Below are 16,813 nucleotides of genomic sequence, written 5' to 3'. Positions count from 1 at the left end.
GCCTCCGTTTTCTCATTTATCACAAGGGTATGATAGCATAAAGCAGGAGTTGGGAAACCATGACCCAGGAGCCAAATTTGGCCCATCACCTATTTTTGTAAAGAAAGTTTATGAGAACATGGGAATGCCCATTCATTTCACACATTCTCCCTGTTTTGAGAGAGACTACATAACCTACAAAATCTAAAATATTTCTATCTGACCCTTTCCAAAAATTTTTGCAGGCCTCTGATGGAAAGGATTGTCATAGGTCTAAATGGGATAATTTTGGCAAGATGTTCATAGAGTTAATTAACCAATAAACATGGTGGATTATTGTTATTTACTAACAGCAAAAAGTAAAAATCATTGTGATCTTATTTCCTAAAATTCAGAGAGACATCTTTAGACATTCCCCCTCAGGAGCAGACTGCCCAGGAAGTAATGCCGTGGGCTCCGTAGGCTCAGCCCCTTTTCTGGAAGGAGGTGGCAGCGGTGGCGTGATGGCAGGATGTGATGTGCAGCTGTCAGCGCAGGGCAGGGAGCCCGGTGAGCCGCAGACAGCAGCTGCCACCACTCATCCATTTCAAGTAACTGATACTCTGCCGTTTCTTGATGAGAAATCTCTCGGTCACAGGGGTGTGACACACATGTTCCTCACTGGCCCACTCCTACCTAGGAGGGGAGATTGAGGGAGGGCTCGGGAGGGCTGAACTTAGCTCAGAAGGCGGCCAGAGCAGAGCCCGTTTCCATCTCCCCTAAAGTAACTGCTTTCCCGAGATGGCTTCCGCTCTGTCTAGAGTAGGCAATAAGGAAAGTGTCATCTCATACATGTGTTTTTTAAATGTGGGTTTAATGTAACAAAATCCAGGCTAACAATTTAAAATGACAAAATGGATCTAAAGCTGGTCATGTATCCTAGAATTAGCACGGCTACCCCATATTAGAACATTCGATGGTAAACGTTGGCCAACACCGAATGTCACAACGGTTCCCATAAATCTTCCAAGCCCCCTTCACACAATTGTCTTTCAGGACAAATATGAAAAGATCTAATAAAAAGTTTACACCGAGATGTTGATTTTCAGAAACAAGACATTGCCTATATTCTTCTCTTGTCTAGGGCCTTGGGCATTTCACTCCATCCATTTGCACCTCACTGCCTTGCAAGGTAAAGAGAAGCTGCAAGAACGTGCAAAACTAAAACAGCCCTGATTCCAAATTATTTCCAGCGGGTTTGGTTAGTCCCTCCTGACTGGAGTCCATAGCAAGGGAGAACCTGACACCCAGAGGAAACCCCAAATTAGCAAATGGTTTACACGTTTAAATGGAATTAGTAAAGCATACAAACTCAGAGGTATAAAGACCTCAGTGCTCATCCCAAAATCCTCCCTTCCAAATGATATCATCGTTTGTATTTAAAACAATTGGGCCCTTGTTTGGATGTGGCAGCTCATTAAATGCCATCCTTAAGACATGAAGAGGTAGACTCATTGCCAGGAAGGAGGTTATCACCTATGACAGAGAAGGCTGTCGCTGGTGGAAATGAAAAAGAAGACATTCAACCAAGGGGGATGATGCCATTAAGGATCAGCCAACATGCTATGAGAGTTAGTTAATACCTTCAAACTAATATTCAAGTTGGTTAAAGCACCTGGCCATCAGCTGCTTCAAAAGACAGAGGTGTTGCCTGATTATATTTAGCTTCACAAGTCTCCACCATGTAATCCTTCACCCTGTCTCACTGACATGGCATTCACAGGGAAGCAGTTGGACAGCTCGCCTAAGCTTTCACTTTCCTCAGCGCGAGGAAATATCAGCACACCTACCATGTTCCAAGTGCAAAGACACCTGCTGATTGGCAAGAAAGCAGCAAAGGCACCTGCAGAGACGTGAACGAGATCTTCCACTTGAAGTTCCCAAGGGATGACAACTTGCTCAGAGAAAGGCAGCCAGTTTGAAGTCAACTTGATTACAACCAAAATGAATAATCAGTTCATTAAACTACCAACTTCATACAGTGTCCAGTTAATAAAATGAATACTGTCCCTACTGATCCCAGTATTTCTGTGTTTTAATGCAAGATATAGAGACTTCCTAAAGAATGATGTATATAAGCACAATCCTTTGATACACAAAGTAGACACGGGTGTATATAGATATATAGACATATGGCACAGTTCTGGGGGCTAGAAGTCCAAAAAAAAGGTGTCAGCAGGGTTGGTTCCCTCTGAGGGCTGTGAGGGAGAATCTGTTCCAGGCCGCTCCCTGGCTTCTAGTGGTTTGCTGGGAATCTGGTGTTCCTGGGTTTGTCACCTCTGCCTTCATCTCCACAAGGCCTTCTCCCACTGTGCCTCTTTTTAAGAAAACACTGCTTATACTTAATTAGAGCCCACTCTAATGACCTCGTTTTAACTGTAAATATCTTAACCCCAAATAAGGTCATATTCTGAGGTACTAGGGGTTAGGATTTAAACATAGTTTGGGGGGACGCTATTAACCTACAACACATGCCCATTTCTAAAGCTCTGTGTCTACGTCCAGGTCAATGATTATTACTACTTTTCAGCTATATGGAGGTATAATCCTATGTAATAAAGAGCTAATATGCAAATGGTCATCATGCCCTCGTGCCCTCACACTGGGGCCAGGGTACCTGAGGCCAAGTGGGGCACCTGAGACCGCACCCCCTGCCCTTGTGCCAGGGGACCAGTGCTTGACAAAGGTGGAGCCAGCTGGGTCTGGGTCTCACGAGATTTCAAGGCAGTGTGGATGGGCAGGGACTTGACTCTGGGTCCTGTGGTATGCCCCAGACTCTGACAGGAGGGAGATTTTCATTTGCATTTTACTAATTTTATTTCATCTCTGACACTTCTATTATAGAGAAAGGGCAAATAGCAATATTAAAATATTTCTACTAATTAATTCCCTTTTAATGTGCATGAATTTCATAACCAGGGCACTAATTGACAAATGAAATTGTAAGATATTTAAGTGTACATTGTAATTTGATATATGTATATATCATATTGTGTAAAGTATTCCTCCCATCTAGTTCATTAACACATTCGTCATCTATTGTTTTTGGAGAGGTGAGAATATTTCAGTTCTATGGCCTCAGCAAATTTTAATTATACAATACAGTGTTATTAACTATAATCACCATGTTTTGCACTAGATCCTCAGACCTCCTTTATCTGATAACAAAGTTTGTACCCTTTTATTAAAATATATTTTATTGATTTTTTACAGAGAAGAAGAGAGAGGGATAGAGAGTTAGAAACATCGATGAGAGAGAAACATCGATCAGCTGCTTCTTGCACAACCCCCACTGGGGATGTGCCCGCAACCAAGGTACATGCCCTTGACCGGAATCGAACCCGGGACCTTTCAGTCCACAGGCCAACGCTCTATCCACTGAGCCAAACCGGTTTCGGCAGTTTGTACCCTTTTACCAAATTCTCCCTGTTTCCCCATCCCCCAGCCCAGGCAACCACTTTTCTACTCTCTATGTCTGAGTTTGACTTTTTCTTTTAGATACCACATATAATTAATTCCATGAAGTATTGGTCTTTCCTTTCTCTAGCCCGCCAAGTTCACTTGTGTTGTCACAAATATATATGAAATCTCTTTATCCATTCATTTATTGATGGACACAGGTTGTTTTCATATCTTGATTATTGTGAATAATGCTGCAATGAAGGGGGAGTGCAGACATCTCTTAAATATCCTGTTTTTATTTCATTTGGATATATACCCAGAACTGGTATAATTCCTGGATCATATGGATGTACTGATTTTAATGTTTTCCAAAGTGTCTGTGTGGCCACTATTCTTAAGGGCCTATCTCTCCTCTGAGGTACAGAGGAACAGAATAGATGCAAAAGAACAGAATAAACACAAACAATGACATCTACACAAACCTGCTACAAGCCTCATTGCACGTGTTTTTCTCTATGTAAAACCTCTAAAGAAATGCAATTTGTGAGCTTGGTTTATTTAATAGATTAAAATGGTTTCATGCTTTATTGGTTTGTGGAGTTGCCAGTAAATTGTGACTGACACACAAAAAATTACTGATTACCCTCTTGAGAAATATAAATAGGATATGGGTTTGAAATTTAAAAATTAGATTTCAAAAGACAATTACTGACATTTGGAAAAAAGCATTTGCTGAATTTACAAACTTTTTAATCAAGTTGATTCAATCTGATTGTCACCTAGGCTAAGAATATATAGTTTGAGTTTTGAAAGTCTGATCATGCAGCATCAAAAAGACTATCAATTTATTTGCAGCACGAGAACATTTCATTTATTCAAAATCATGTAGAATTGTTGCTAATGATATATGATACATATATAAGGAGCTAATTTGACAGACTAACGTGGGAAAAAATGGCAGGCGCATTCTACTTAATAAGAACATAGATTGATGTCTTCCAGGGCTTTCATTTTTATCATTTTTCATAATGACATACTCTTGTGAGACAGGTTTGGATGATGAGAAAATTTATGTTTGATCGTCATTTTCTAGCTAAAGTATGTAAGCTACTTTTCTAACGCTATACATATACTGAGGTTTCTTAGTCTATGTAGAGTAGACCAGTGACTTCTCAAAACTTAGTTATTTATAAATTTCATGTAAAATTTTTACTCTAGGTGTCTCTAAAGCATGGCACTTCTGCCTCGAACCTAACCAATATAACCCACTAAGTAGTTGGGAGAGGCCAGGATATAAACTCTCACCTTGGAAGATAAAGAAAACAACAGACAGGAGTGCTTCATGATCAACCAAACGGTGAGAAAATTTAGGTCTCAAAGCTGCACCCTGAGCGCTTCAGAAGCTGGTTTCACACACCAGCCTTTACACTTGTCATCTCAGTCCTGTGTGTCTCACTTCTGATTTCTTCACATGCAGAGCAGAAAGCAACCTCAGAAAGTACTTAACTCAGCTAGCGTGCAGCCACCGAGAGACCTCCCAGGGAAATGACAAGCACCGGCTTCAGACAGGAAGAGAAAGGAAAAGCCCTCTCCGTGAGCAAAGGATGCAGCAGCACTCTTTTGGGACACAAAGATGCCACTTAGGGCTCCACAGTAGCAATTTTAAAACTGGAACTCTTCTAGATTAAGTTATTTTACCTGCTTGCTCAAGTGCCTGGCAGGAAGCAAATTATAATCACATAGAATCCAGGCATGAAATTATGAATGTCTGTTTCCATTAGTCTAGACTTTGTCTTCAAACCAGGGCTGAGGACCAAATTACCCACTCTTCTCCCCAAAAAAGATCCATTTGCGTGCTGGTTTCTCAGTGGTTAGAGCATTGGCCACCCACTGAAGGGTCACTGGTTCGATTCCTGGTCAAGGGCATGTACCTGGATTGCAGCCCCAGTTGAGGTGCTTGCCATAGGCAAACAATCAATGTGTCTCTCTCACATTGATGTCTCTCTCTCTCTCTCTCTCTCTCTCTCTCTCTCTCTCTCTCTCTCTCTCTCTCTCTCTCTCCTTCCTCCTCCCTCCCACTCTCTCAAAAAAGAAAATCAATGGGAAAAATATCCTCAGGTGAGGATTAACAACAACAACAAAAGATTTTTTTGACATTTTGCAATGTTCAAGTATTTGGTCATTCATTCTTGCATTCACTCATTGATCAAATATGGGGACTCTTACCACATGCATCATGGAAATGCAGCTGAGGATCCTAAGAGAACAGTCAGAAGCCTGGAAAAACTAGCCAAATTCTTACAAACAAGACTATAATTACCTGAATGACTATTATCTGCTTTTCTTTATTTTGAGAGACTTGGCCTCTCAATGTTCCCTAGAGAAAATATCAAATATTTTCATAAAACTGAGGTGACTGTCTTCATTTGCCACCTGTTAACCTCTCTACTGACTTTTCTTTAGCCTTACTAGCTTGGGCTTCACTTGGTATCTAAAATGCTGTGCTCTTTCAGCAGACAAGATATGATATATATACACACACACATATATATATATATATATGTGTGTGTGTGTGTGTGTATAAAATATATATCATATTTTATTGTGATATATATATATATATATATATATATATATATATATATTTAGTATTGAATGCTATGAAGTGGAGAGTATTCTTCATTAGCCAAGCAATTACCACAAACATTTTTACTCTCCTCTTTCAGATTTTAAGTTACTGACTTTGCAGTGCACTGTTCTTCACTCTCTCCTCATTATTTAAAATTCCTTTTGCTCCTGCCTTCTCTATAGCACACTTCTCCAGGATGTCAAATTCTCATTACCCACCTGAGCCTTCTCTCTGTCTGAATCCTTCACACTCCCTGATCTCTACTCTTCCAATCCCAGCCCCAACCATCAATCTGACCATGAACTCCCTGCTGTTTAATGAGTCCCCACATGGTTCTAGAACAGCAATAAACCCTTGATATATTTCACCTTCCACTCAATTTTACAACAAAGTAACTGTTACTAGAAATACATACATAGCCATGGAGTTTTAAAAACCCTATTCCAATTATCAAACTGCAAGCTACCTTAAATTTGTGAGACATACCAAGCATATATCACAATGTATGTAAAATACATGTAATAGAAGTTAGCATAATCAATTCTGAATTAAATCCACTTTTGTTCATATGACATAATTAAAATTAAATTATCTTAAGTTTCTTCTTCACTATTTTGTTCATGTAGATTTTTTTTTGCCATGTCAATATTATTTCCCTAAAAGAGCAATAGTTATTTGAATGTATTAAATATATATAAAAAATGGATTTTATCTATCATACCACTAAAAGCAGAACAAAAGACTATTGCCATCAAGTCATTTAAGTGGCCAAAGATATTAAAGCAAAATCTTCCAACTGCAGTATTATGGGGCCCTGGGCAGCATTCCAAATTACCCAAAATTATTTTTAATTTCTCTTACATTCCAGTAACCTCAACTTCCCAATAGCTATTTAGTTTTCCAGTGACACGTTCAGCTAACTTCTCTTTCCGAACTGTTTTCAATCAGATGCTGCCTACCAAATTGAACGGGGAACCCTGTGCCATATTAAAAACTTTAATAACCGTTATAACAGCGGTGGGTTCCCTCTGGTAGCAGAAAGCTGGAATCACTCTTCTTACATATACTTCTATAGGAGAACACCCTGGTTAGTCGATGTTTATGACAGATTTCTCTTGTTACGTCTCAAAACAATCTGTGATCAATATCAAAACACCGCAAGGAGGTTTTTACAAGGGAAGCCGATGGGACATTTCTGTATTTGAGTAGATACGAGAGGCGGGATGGCCGAATAGTCAGAAGATTTGCAATGCAATCAGGGGGAACAAGTGCATCGGAGTGTGTGCCAGACGCAGGGGCCTCCTCCCCTTAATTCCCCCAGCCCATGTCTTAATGCAGCGTACAGCATCCAACGGCACTTCCTACAGTTTTCAAACTCCTGTCAGTTAACTCAGTGTTTACCGAGCGCCGCACTGGGGCACTCAACATTTGGGGGGCACCACCCAGCTCCGCGGACGCTGTTCCAACGCCATCTGTCACTTGGGCTTCCACAGATCCACCAATTCCAATTCACACTCATCTACTCGGCACTCCAACCGAAGCTATAATTCAAATTTTGACATGAAGCTTGAATTCCTATTCAGTGTTCTTCAACTTTGACCCAGCTCCCCCTCCGTCCTTCACTGAAAAGGGCCAAGACAACAGCCCAGCAAGTGGGGCAGGCAAAACAGGCCTCCTTTGTTCGGTTTTGTCCTTTCAGCTCCCTATTGAGGTGAGGGACTGAAAGGCGCTCAGGGCCTTGGAAGGCAGCCGCCCGCTCGCTCTCCAGCTCGCAAGCCGTCCTTCCGCAAAGACCAAAAACACTCCGGGATGGCGCTCTTTCCACAGCCCGTTTCTACCTTAAGGCATAATTAATGGGACCTTAGTACTTGTCCCCGTCCCCTTGAGGGAGAATATGTTAATGGTGTTTTACATGAGTGTGCAATGCTCATCCAAAATGTATGATGTAAATCAGACCCATTCAAATGCCAAGGGCATCTAAAAATGGCATGAAAGCCTCTTTAAAGTTGAAATTTGGAGAAAAGATCACTACAAACGGAATACATATACTGAATTTTCCAAATGCTCTCAGCCCACATGAGAAAGATAAATCAAATTCACTGCATATTACACAGTAGAAGACCTCCTACAGGATTCCCTCAGATTGCCCGGGGAATATATTTTTTCTGGCTGCAGTGTGTTGTGAACCAATATACCATGCACATCATAAAATTTAAATATACATATAAATATACACACACACACACATATATATTCAAAATACTTTTTCCAACTCTTCCTGTCATTTAATAAGAAGAATTTTCAAAGAATCACTTTCATCTGACAGTAACTGTCACTTTCATTCTCATGTGAATTCAGCAGTGCTTCATTCAGTACAAGGCAGTATGGAAGAAAATCAGAGAGCACAAAAGACAAGATAAGATTTACTTGTCATTCCTGCTTTTAAGCTGAATAAGCCAGTTGGACAGTATGCATAGCAGATTATCAAAAGTGTTTGTAGGTTTGTTCCATTTATCATTGGTATTTATTCACTAGTTGTTTTGTTTTGTGTGTGTGTTTGTGTGTGTGTGTGTGTGTGTGTGTGTGTTGTTGTTATTTTTTTGTGTGTGTTTTTTTTTTTTTTTTTTACAATTAATGGAAATCCTCCATCAGACTTTTAAAAATTACCTTTTCCTAATTTGAAATTCCAATCTTGTAGGCTAGTAAAATAGGTCAATCAAATTGATGCCACGTCTTTTTTATTAGCTCAGCTAAGCAATTATAATTGGGTAGTGAGGGTTGGTGCTGTCATCTTTAAAGGCTCAATCGTTGGGGAAAATGCCCAACACAAACCTGGAATTTACAGTTCCAGCACATCCCTCCGTAATTCAAGGTATGAGGCAAATCTGCTCTTGATATGGGCTAAAATAATAGTGTCATTTTTTCCCCCAGTAAAATAAAAGCATACTAATATGTACTCTATCCTCACAGCAAAATCACTTAGCGCAGTGCACTACAGACATATATGCTCTTAGTCAACATTTACAAATAATAGCATGAATGTATGTCCCCAATGCTGGCTTATCCTGGCCAATGATACACATGCTACATAGCCTCTATTTCATGCTTTGTGTGAAGTATTGAATCAATTAATATTTCTTAAAAGCCATCCATAACCTTATTAATAAGAGTTAAATTGAGCCCAACCAGTGTTGCCCAGTGATTGAACATCAACCTACGAACCAGGAGGTCATGGTTTGATTCCCGATTAGGGTACGTGCCCGGGTTTTGGGCTTCAGCCCCAGCAGCCAATCAATGATTCATTCTCATCACTGATGTTTCTATGTCCCTCTCCCTCTCCCTCTCTCCCTTCCTCTCACTGAAATTAATTTTAAAAGGTTAAACTGATAAGTTAGAAAACATTATGAATAACTTTTTCACAATACATTGTATATTAACTTATAATTTTAAAAAGTAACAACTTGCCCTAGCTGGTTTGGCTCAGTGGATAAAGCGTCGGACTATAGACTGAAGAGTCCCAGGTTTAATTCTGGCCAAGAGCACAAGAGCACATGCCTGGGTTGTAGGCTTGGTCCTTAGTGTGTGTGTGGGGGGGGGGGGGGGGGGGGGGGGGGGAGGAGAGGGGAGTAGGAGGCAGCTAATCAATGATTCTCTCTCATCACTGCTGTTTCTATCTCCCTCTCCCATCCTCTCTGAAATCAATATATATATATTTAATTTTAAAAAAAATATTTTTAAATAGGATGGCTATTAATTATTAAGAAAAGGGAAAATCAGTGTGGATAAATTGGAGCCCTGTGCACTCTTGGTGAAAATGTAACATTTTGCATCTGCTATGGAAAAAAATGGGGTGGTTCCTCAAAAAGTTAAAACCGAATTATCATATGATCCAGCAATCCCACTTCTGGCTACTTGCCCAAAAAAGTTGAAAGCAATGACTCAACAAAAAACAAAACAACAAAAAATTTGTACACACATGTGCATAGCAACACTGTTCACAATTGCCAAAGAGTGGAAACAGCCCAACTGCCCCCTGACAGGTTAGTACTTCTTATTCTTCTTCTTCTTTTTTTTTTTTTAAGTGGTATCTATTATATAAAAAGCTTGTGGTTGTCATGCCATCACGCCGTAACAACCGGTCAGCAGGAGGCTGAGTGTGCGGAGTGGGCAGGGCTGCACGTGTGGCGAGGCCCACGCGGGCGAGCAGGGGACTTGACTCTGGAGGTGAGTGGGTGGGTTTATGGGTCCTGCTTCCCACGGTGGCAGCCGCAGGAATATTTCTGGGTCCCGCTGAGCCGCAGGACTCTGGATTTTGGGTCTCACGCGATTTCGCACACCGGACCCTAATGTACATACAATGGAAAAGTATTCAGCTTTTCAAAAGGAAGGAGACTCTGACACATAGATGAGTCTTGAAGACATTATACTTACTTTGTAAAATAAAATAAGCCAGTTACAAAAGGACAAATACGGTGGGATTTCATTCATTTAAGGTACTTAGGGTAGTCAAATTGTCAAATTCAGAGACACAGAAAGTAGAATGATTCTTTCCAGGGTTGCAGGAGAAGGGGAACGGAGGATTAGTGTTTAATGGACACAGAGCTTCAGTTTGGGAAAGTGAGAGAGGTTATTGAAAGATAGGCAGCAGTGATGGTTACCTAACAATGCGAAGTACTTAATGCCACTAAACTATACAGTTAAAAACAGTTAAAACAGCTCTAGCCAGTTTGGCTCAGTGGATAGAACATTGGCCCAAAGACTGAAGGGTCCTGGGTTTGGTTCCAGCCAAGGGCATGCACTTTGGTTGCAGGCTCTATCCCCAGCCCTGAGCCCTGGTCGGAGTGCCTGGGGGAGGCAGGCAACCAATGTGTCTCTCACATCGATGTTTCTGTCTCTCCCCCTCCCTTCCACTCTCTCTAAAAATCAATGGAAAAATATCCCTGGGTAAGGATTTTTTAAAAAAAAGTTAAGACAGTAAATTCTGTTACATATGTTTCACCAAAATAAAGAAACTTAGCTTGTGTATTTCAGAAAACAACTCCGAGACCATGTGGATTCTGGCAACAGAGAGGAATTGGCGGGACTACTCCAACCATGAAGACAGAAGAGAAGCAGTCCAGAGATGGAAGTCGCTGATGACACCTTACCATAATAGCAGTCAGCAGCTGTGTATCACTGCAGGTTGCCCAGGACCAACCAGAGAGGGTTGGACCTGCATTACCGCCATTTGTCCACCATCCAGAACTGAAATGTCATTGCTGACATGTACACATAAGGAGCTGTTTGACATTGAAATTGGGTCTCAAAAGAACTGGTGGCCCAGAAAGCTCACTACAGACTGATTCATATGCCTTTCAGCATAATGATTATTGCTTGTCTTACTTTTGATTCTTATAAGTATATTTCCAGTAGGACATGATCTCACTCATCTAGGGGAAACAGTGAACAACATAGACTGATGAACAAGAACAGACCCAGAGATAAGGAGCCATGGGTCAGGCTGTTGGACTGACTCAAAGGGAGGGTGGGGATAAATGGGAGAGATCAACCAAAGGACTTAATGTGCACACAGATGAGCCTAACCAGTGGTCAAGGACAATAGGGGGGTGGGGGCATGAGTGGGGAGGTGTGGGGGATTTGAATGGGAGATGGGGGGATGGAGGACAAATATGTGATACCTTAATCAATAAAGAAGTTAATTTAAAAATTAAAAAATTTAAAAAATTTAAAATAAGAAGAAGAAAGAAAGAAACTTAGCAAAAACATCCCGTTTTCTATACATATATTGCATTTGCTCCCCCCATTTACAGACAACCTGATATTGAAAGAGTTATTGCTGGAGGCAGAGCCATCCCATATTTTCTTCATGGAGCCCTCCCGTTCACCGTTTGAGAGGAAAAACAAACATCCATCAGTTCACTCGGGAACATTTTCCTAGTCTTAGCCTCTGATGGCAATAAAGACTCTAAAACTAAAGGGGCCTTTCGTCTGCCTGGGTGGACAGAAGGTGAAATCAAATAAGCTACTGGATTCTTGCCCCTGACATCCTTAGGTGCTAAGAGTTCCCTACCTCCTCCTCTGACTTCACCTGGCAGAGAAGCCAAGGCTCCTTCTGGTGGGAAAACATGAAACATAAAAGGGAAATACATCTATAGGTATTTAGTAATGTTCAGTCATTTCAAATCACCTTCCTTTTCCTCTTTGGATGCAAGCACACAAAACTTCCTAAAGAAAAAGAATACTTTAGGAACTCCATATTCTTGTTCAATTCATTATCGGTTACCATGCTTCTCCAGTGGAAAACGTTCTTTGTAAATGGGAATGAGATTCCAAAGGCTACTGACAGAGGCAGCTAACCAGGAGTCCTATGGACTGAATGAACCGTCATATGTTGACGTCCTAATCCCCAATACAACTGTGTTTGGAGACAGAGCTTTTAGCAGGTGATTAAGGTTATAGCCTATCTAATAAAGAGGGAATATGCCAATTGACCATACCACTATCACAAAGATGGTCACGCCCACGGTGTGGGGGGTTCTGTAACACAAGATGGCTGTGCCCACAGCGGAGGCTGAGTTCCCGTAAGAGCCTTAACTAGCAATCAGCAGGAACCTGAGGCTGCATGGAGCTGGGCCAGGGCAGGGGACCTGAGGCTGCACCCCCACACACACCCCTACCCAGTGGGACTAGACAGGGGAACTCAGGCTGCACCCTCCCACCTGGCAGTGCTTGCTGGGGTCTTCAGGCCGTGCCCCCCATCTAACAGGGCTTGACAGGGGACCTCAGGCTGTGCCCCTGCCCCGTTGCCAGGGTGGGGGCCTCAGGTTATGCTCCCCACTCTGGCTCTGGGCCAGGGGACCTCGGGCCATGCTCTCACCTGGCAGGACTTGATGGGGGACCTGTGATCGTGCCCCCCTTCAGCGCAGGGCTGAGGGATGTGAGGCTGTGTCCCCCGCCAAGCAAGGCTTGACAGAACCTCAGGCTGTGCCCCCTGCCTGGCGGGGCTTGACAGGGAACCTCAAGGTGCTCTGCCCCAGTGCTGGGCCGGGGGACCTCAGGTCACACCGCTCGCCCTGGCGCTGGGCCAATGGACCTCAGGACATGCCCCCTGCCCTGGCAAGAGGCCAGGGGTCCTGAGGGTGCGTTGGGGGTGAACTTGAGGCTGCGCCCCCCACCCCTAATCCCGGCGGGACTTGACATGGTGGGGCTGGCCAGGTCCAGCTGTTGCCCAATGGAGTGGGGTCAGCCGGGTCTAGTATCATTTCTAAAGACAACTTGCTTTCTATGTACCATCACTGATGCAATAATAAAAATAAAAAAAACGATGTGGTGCCCAGGCGGTGTGGCACAGTGGTTGAGTGTCAATCAACCTATGAACCAGGAGATTCTATTCTGGTCAGGGCCCATGCCCGGGTTACAGGCTCCATCCCCAGTAAGGGGTGTGAGGAGGCAGCCAATCAATGATTCTCTCTCATGGTTGATGTTTCTCTCTCTCTCTCCCTCTCCCTTCTTTTGTGAAATCAATAGAAATGTGTTTGTTTGGGTTTTTTTTAATGATGTGGTGTAAGGACACTGGCCTCCAGTCCAAAGACCTCACCGCTTTCCTGCATGAGAGGGCTGGGAACCCCCTCCCTGCCCCACGGCACTCCTTTTGAAACCCAAAGGTTTACACAGTGCGCTCTACGGCTCTAAAATTCCTGGGCTGTGTGGCATGCTTAGCAACCTTCCTGGAATAAGGTGCTAGCAAAAGCAGGCTGGAAGAGGACCATGAGTCAGGATTTAGAACTCGTTTTTCCAAGTGATCAGCCAATTAAAACCTTGCTAAAAGCTATTCCGGGAATAGATGATTTCACTTCAGTTCAAATGCTTGTTTCTAGTAGTTAATATGGAGCATTTCTATAAATGCACCACACATTCTTATCTATGTAGGATATCGAATGCTTTGTTAAGATTTTATACTAGAGTTCTATTTACATTCAATATCCAATTTGAGGAGTAAATCTTCCTCAGTCAAGTGGGTCTACAAAAGAGATTCAAGGCTGGGAACCTGAAATGGAAACATTGCCAAATGGAAACTTTACCTTTATTAAAATAAAATTTTAAAAAGTTTCTTAAAAATTGTGACCTGCCAGGAATCTCTCAGTCTCTGTAATGGGGGCGGGGGGGGGGGGGGGAAGGTAGATGCGGGGTGGCCCACCGGTCACTAAGCACAGTCCAGTGACTGTAACTTCTTGAATTGCGGGTTAACAGCCAAGTGCTTAAAAACTAACAAGAATAAAGGACCTTGTAAATGAATTCCAAGAGCAATACAGGGCAATAAAAGGCTATTCTGCAAAATACAATTCGCTGAATGACTATATTGCTCGGCTGACTGTGAGGTCTGCAGGCGTTAGAACTAAATGGGCTTATAATATGTCCCTGATTTTGGACACCGGGCCGTTTCAGGCTTCCTCCAAACGAATAAGCCTCCAAAGGGCGACATGTGCGCAGACAGTCTTGAATGACCAAGTATAGGGGCAAGAAGCTAATAACCCTTGCTCCCCTACTTCCTAGCCACGTGGCCTCAGGAAAGTTACTTAGTTTCTTTACGTTTCCACCTCCCAGTTTTCATTGTGGAAGTAAATGAGATGATACTTGCAAACTGCACCGCACCAAGTATATAGCTGCAGCTTTAAAAAAAAAAAAAAAATGTTGACTGTCATTATCATTAAAGTAGAAAGCATTCAATTGCCTAAACCCGTTTCAGTGCTTCTGGTAGATCGCATTGACTCGCGACCTATGATTCCAATATGTGAATAGCAGGGCATGGTGCACATAAAACAGTCCCAAGCCAAACAGCCCTGCCTCCCGGGTCTGCAGGCAGGGGCCACCGGTTTCCTTCCCAGGCAAGTCCCAGGGGGAGCTCCTGGCACTGCAGGAGAGCCTAGGGCGAGGGAGGTCGCACTCGGGAGCCGCACCCCTGCACACGAACCACGCCGGGCACGGCAGGAAAAGGAATGCTCCCCTTTTCAGACAGACAGCTACGAGCCCCAGAGGCCTCTGGCTGGAGCTGATGGAACCAAGAGACAGGAGAGAGGCAGGGTGGGAAAGGGGCGCCACCGCTCCGCGCCAGCGCCGCGCAGGGGCGACCTGGGAGGGTCTGGGGAAGAGGATGCGGCCCCGCAGGCCGGGAGGTGGGCGGGGAGGCGATCCGGACCCTGGGAACCCGGTCCCCGGACCCGGGGAACCCCCCCCCCCCCCGCCCCCCGGCGTCCCTGGCTGCCCGGTGTACACCGCTCTGGAAGAAAGGATGACTCCCGGCTCCCCGCTCCGGGCGCTGGCAGAGGCGGGCCCAGCGCGGAGGAGCCGGCGATCGGCCGAGGACGCGCTCGCGGCGGCGCCCACCCGCAAAGGATGCTCCAGACCCGGCAGCCGCCCCGGCCACAGCCGCTGCCAGACAGACACCGGCTCTGGCAGCCCGGATCGGCTCCACGCCCCAGCGAGCCAGTCCCAGCAAGTCCCAGCCCGGAGAGCCTGGGCGGGGCGCCAGGACCCCGGGGCCCGCACCTGCGGGGCCACCGAGCCCAGGAAAGCCCCCGCCGGGCCGGGCCCAGGCTCCCCCGGCGCCCTCCGGAGCGGCGAGGGCGGAGGGGGCTCGCCCGGAACTCGGCGGCCGGTCCGCAGGTGCGAGCGCATCCGAACAAAGCCCACGCCCAGCCGCGGCCGCGGGACCTGCAGGCGCACCCGCCTGGCGGCCCCGGCCCGCCCCCCAGACCCTCCCGCCGGCTTTCCGGGAAGCCCCCGTCCGGCCCCGCAGCCCCTGCAGCCCCCGCTCTACGGGGAGAGCCCGGAGGCGGGCGCGGGGCGTGGACGCGGAGGCACAAGTGGGTCCCGGCCGGGAGGCGGCGATGGGCGCCCGCCCGCCCGCCCGCGCGGCTGGGGATGCGGACCTCCGCGGGGCCCTCTCCCGCCGCCCGGCCGGGGCCTAAGGAGAAGCGGGGAGCTGGCGATGGGGCCCGCCCTGCCCGCGGGAGAGCGCTCCGCGGAGCCCCGGCCCGGGGTCCCGGCGCCCGCGCCCCCCGCTCCTGCCGCGGCCCCCGCGCAGCCCCCGGGGTCCTGCCAGCGCGCAGCCGGCTACTCACGTCCGTCCGCGGCCGGAGCGGTGCCGGAGCGGTGCCGGAGCGGTGGCCGCAGAGCCCGCGGCGCCGAGGTCCTCCGCTCGCCTGGAAGCTGTCGCCGCTGGCGGCCCCGAGTCCCTGCGCCCGCGCGTCCGGGGCTCCGACTGCGGCGTCAGCCGGCGGCCGGGGAGGCAGGACCGGCCCCGCGCCCGCCCCCGCCCGCCCGCGCCGCCCCCGCCCCCGCCCCCGGCTCCCGCACTCCCCGCGCCCCCGCCCCTGCCCCGCCGGCCAGCGCCTCTCCTCCCCAGCTGCCGGGATGCTGGCGGCGGCGGGTGGGCGCTGGCCGCCTGCGCCTGGGGGGCCTGGGGGGACCCTCACCTGAGCCGCCACGCCGCTGCCCAGCAACGTCATCCCGCGAGCCAGTGGGCGGTGGGGCGGGCGGTGTGGGGTTGTTGGGGGGGTGGGGGGGCGGATGGAGGGTGGGAGGGGTGGGGAGGGGAATGAGAGCGGTTGGGATTTGGCTACAAGGGATGTTCAGGAAAATAAATAGCTGGTTTTTAAATGCCACGCTCCTGGGTTTAGATTTCTGTGCAATGTCTATGGTCTTTTTTCTTTCTTTCTTTCTTTCTTTATTCTTTTTCTTCTAAAGCATTTCATTTTTTTTCGA

At 46.1% G+C, this 16,813-nt stretch overlaps 1 protein-coding gene across 27 annotated transcripts in view; it reads right to left on the bottom strand.

Annotated features, from left to right (window-relative positions):
• The window catches only part of NRCAM (neuronal cell adhesion molecule), a 235,413-nt gene extending 218,831 nt beyond the window's left edge, over positions 1–16,582 (bottom strand). For 13 of the 27 annotated variants that reach the window (XM_084897733.1, XM_084897737.1, XM_084897731.1 and 10 more), the window contains exon 1: positions 16,171–16,581. The gene's annotated coding sequence lies outside the window, so the exon portion shown is untranslated. Of the gene's footprint in view, positions 1–16,170 lie in introns of all 27 variants that reach the window. The other 14 variants (XM_084897729.1, XM_084897752.1, XM_084897754.1 and 11 more) reach the window with 3 other exon arrangements.
• Positions 16,583–16,813: the final 231 nt, after the last annotated feature.

This window comes from Pipistrellus hanaki (assembly GCF_964339955.1).
Source record: "Pipistrellus hanaki genome assembly, chromosome: 10".
Taxonomy (NCBI): domain Eukaryota; kingdom Metazoa; phylum Chordata; class Mammalia; order Chiroptera; family Vespertilionidae; genus Pipistrellus; species Pipistrellus hanaki.
Note: the sequence above shows the minus strand (reverse complement) of the source record. Positions and strands in the feature narration are given on the sequence as shown.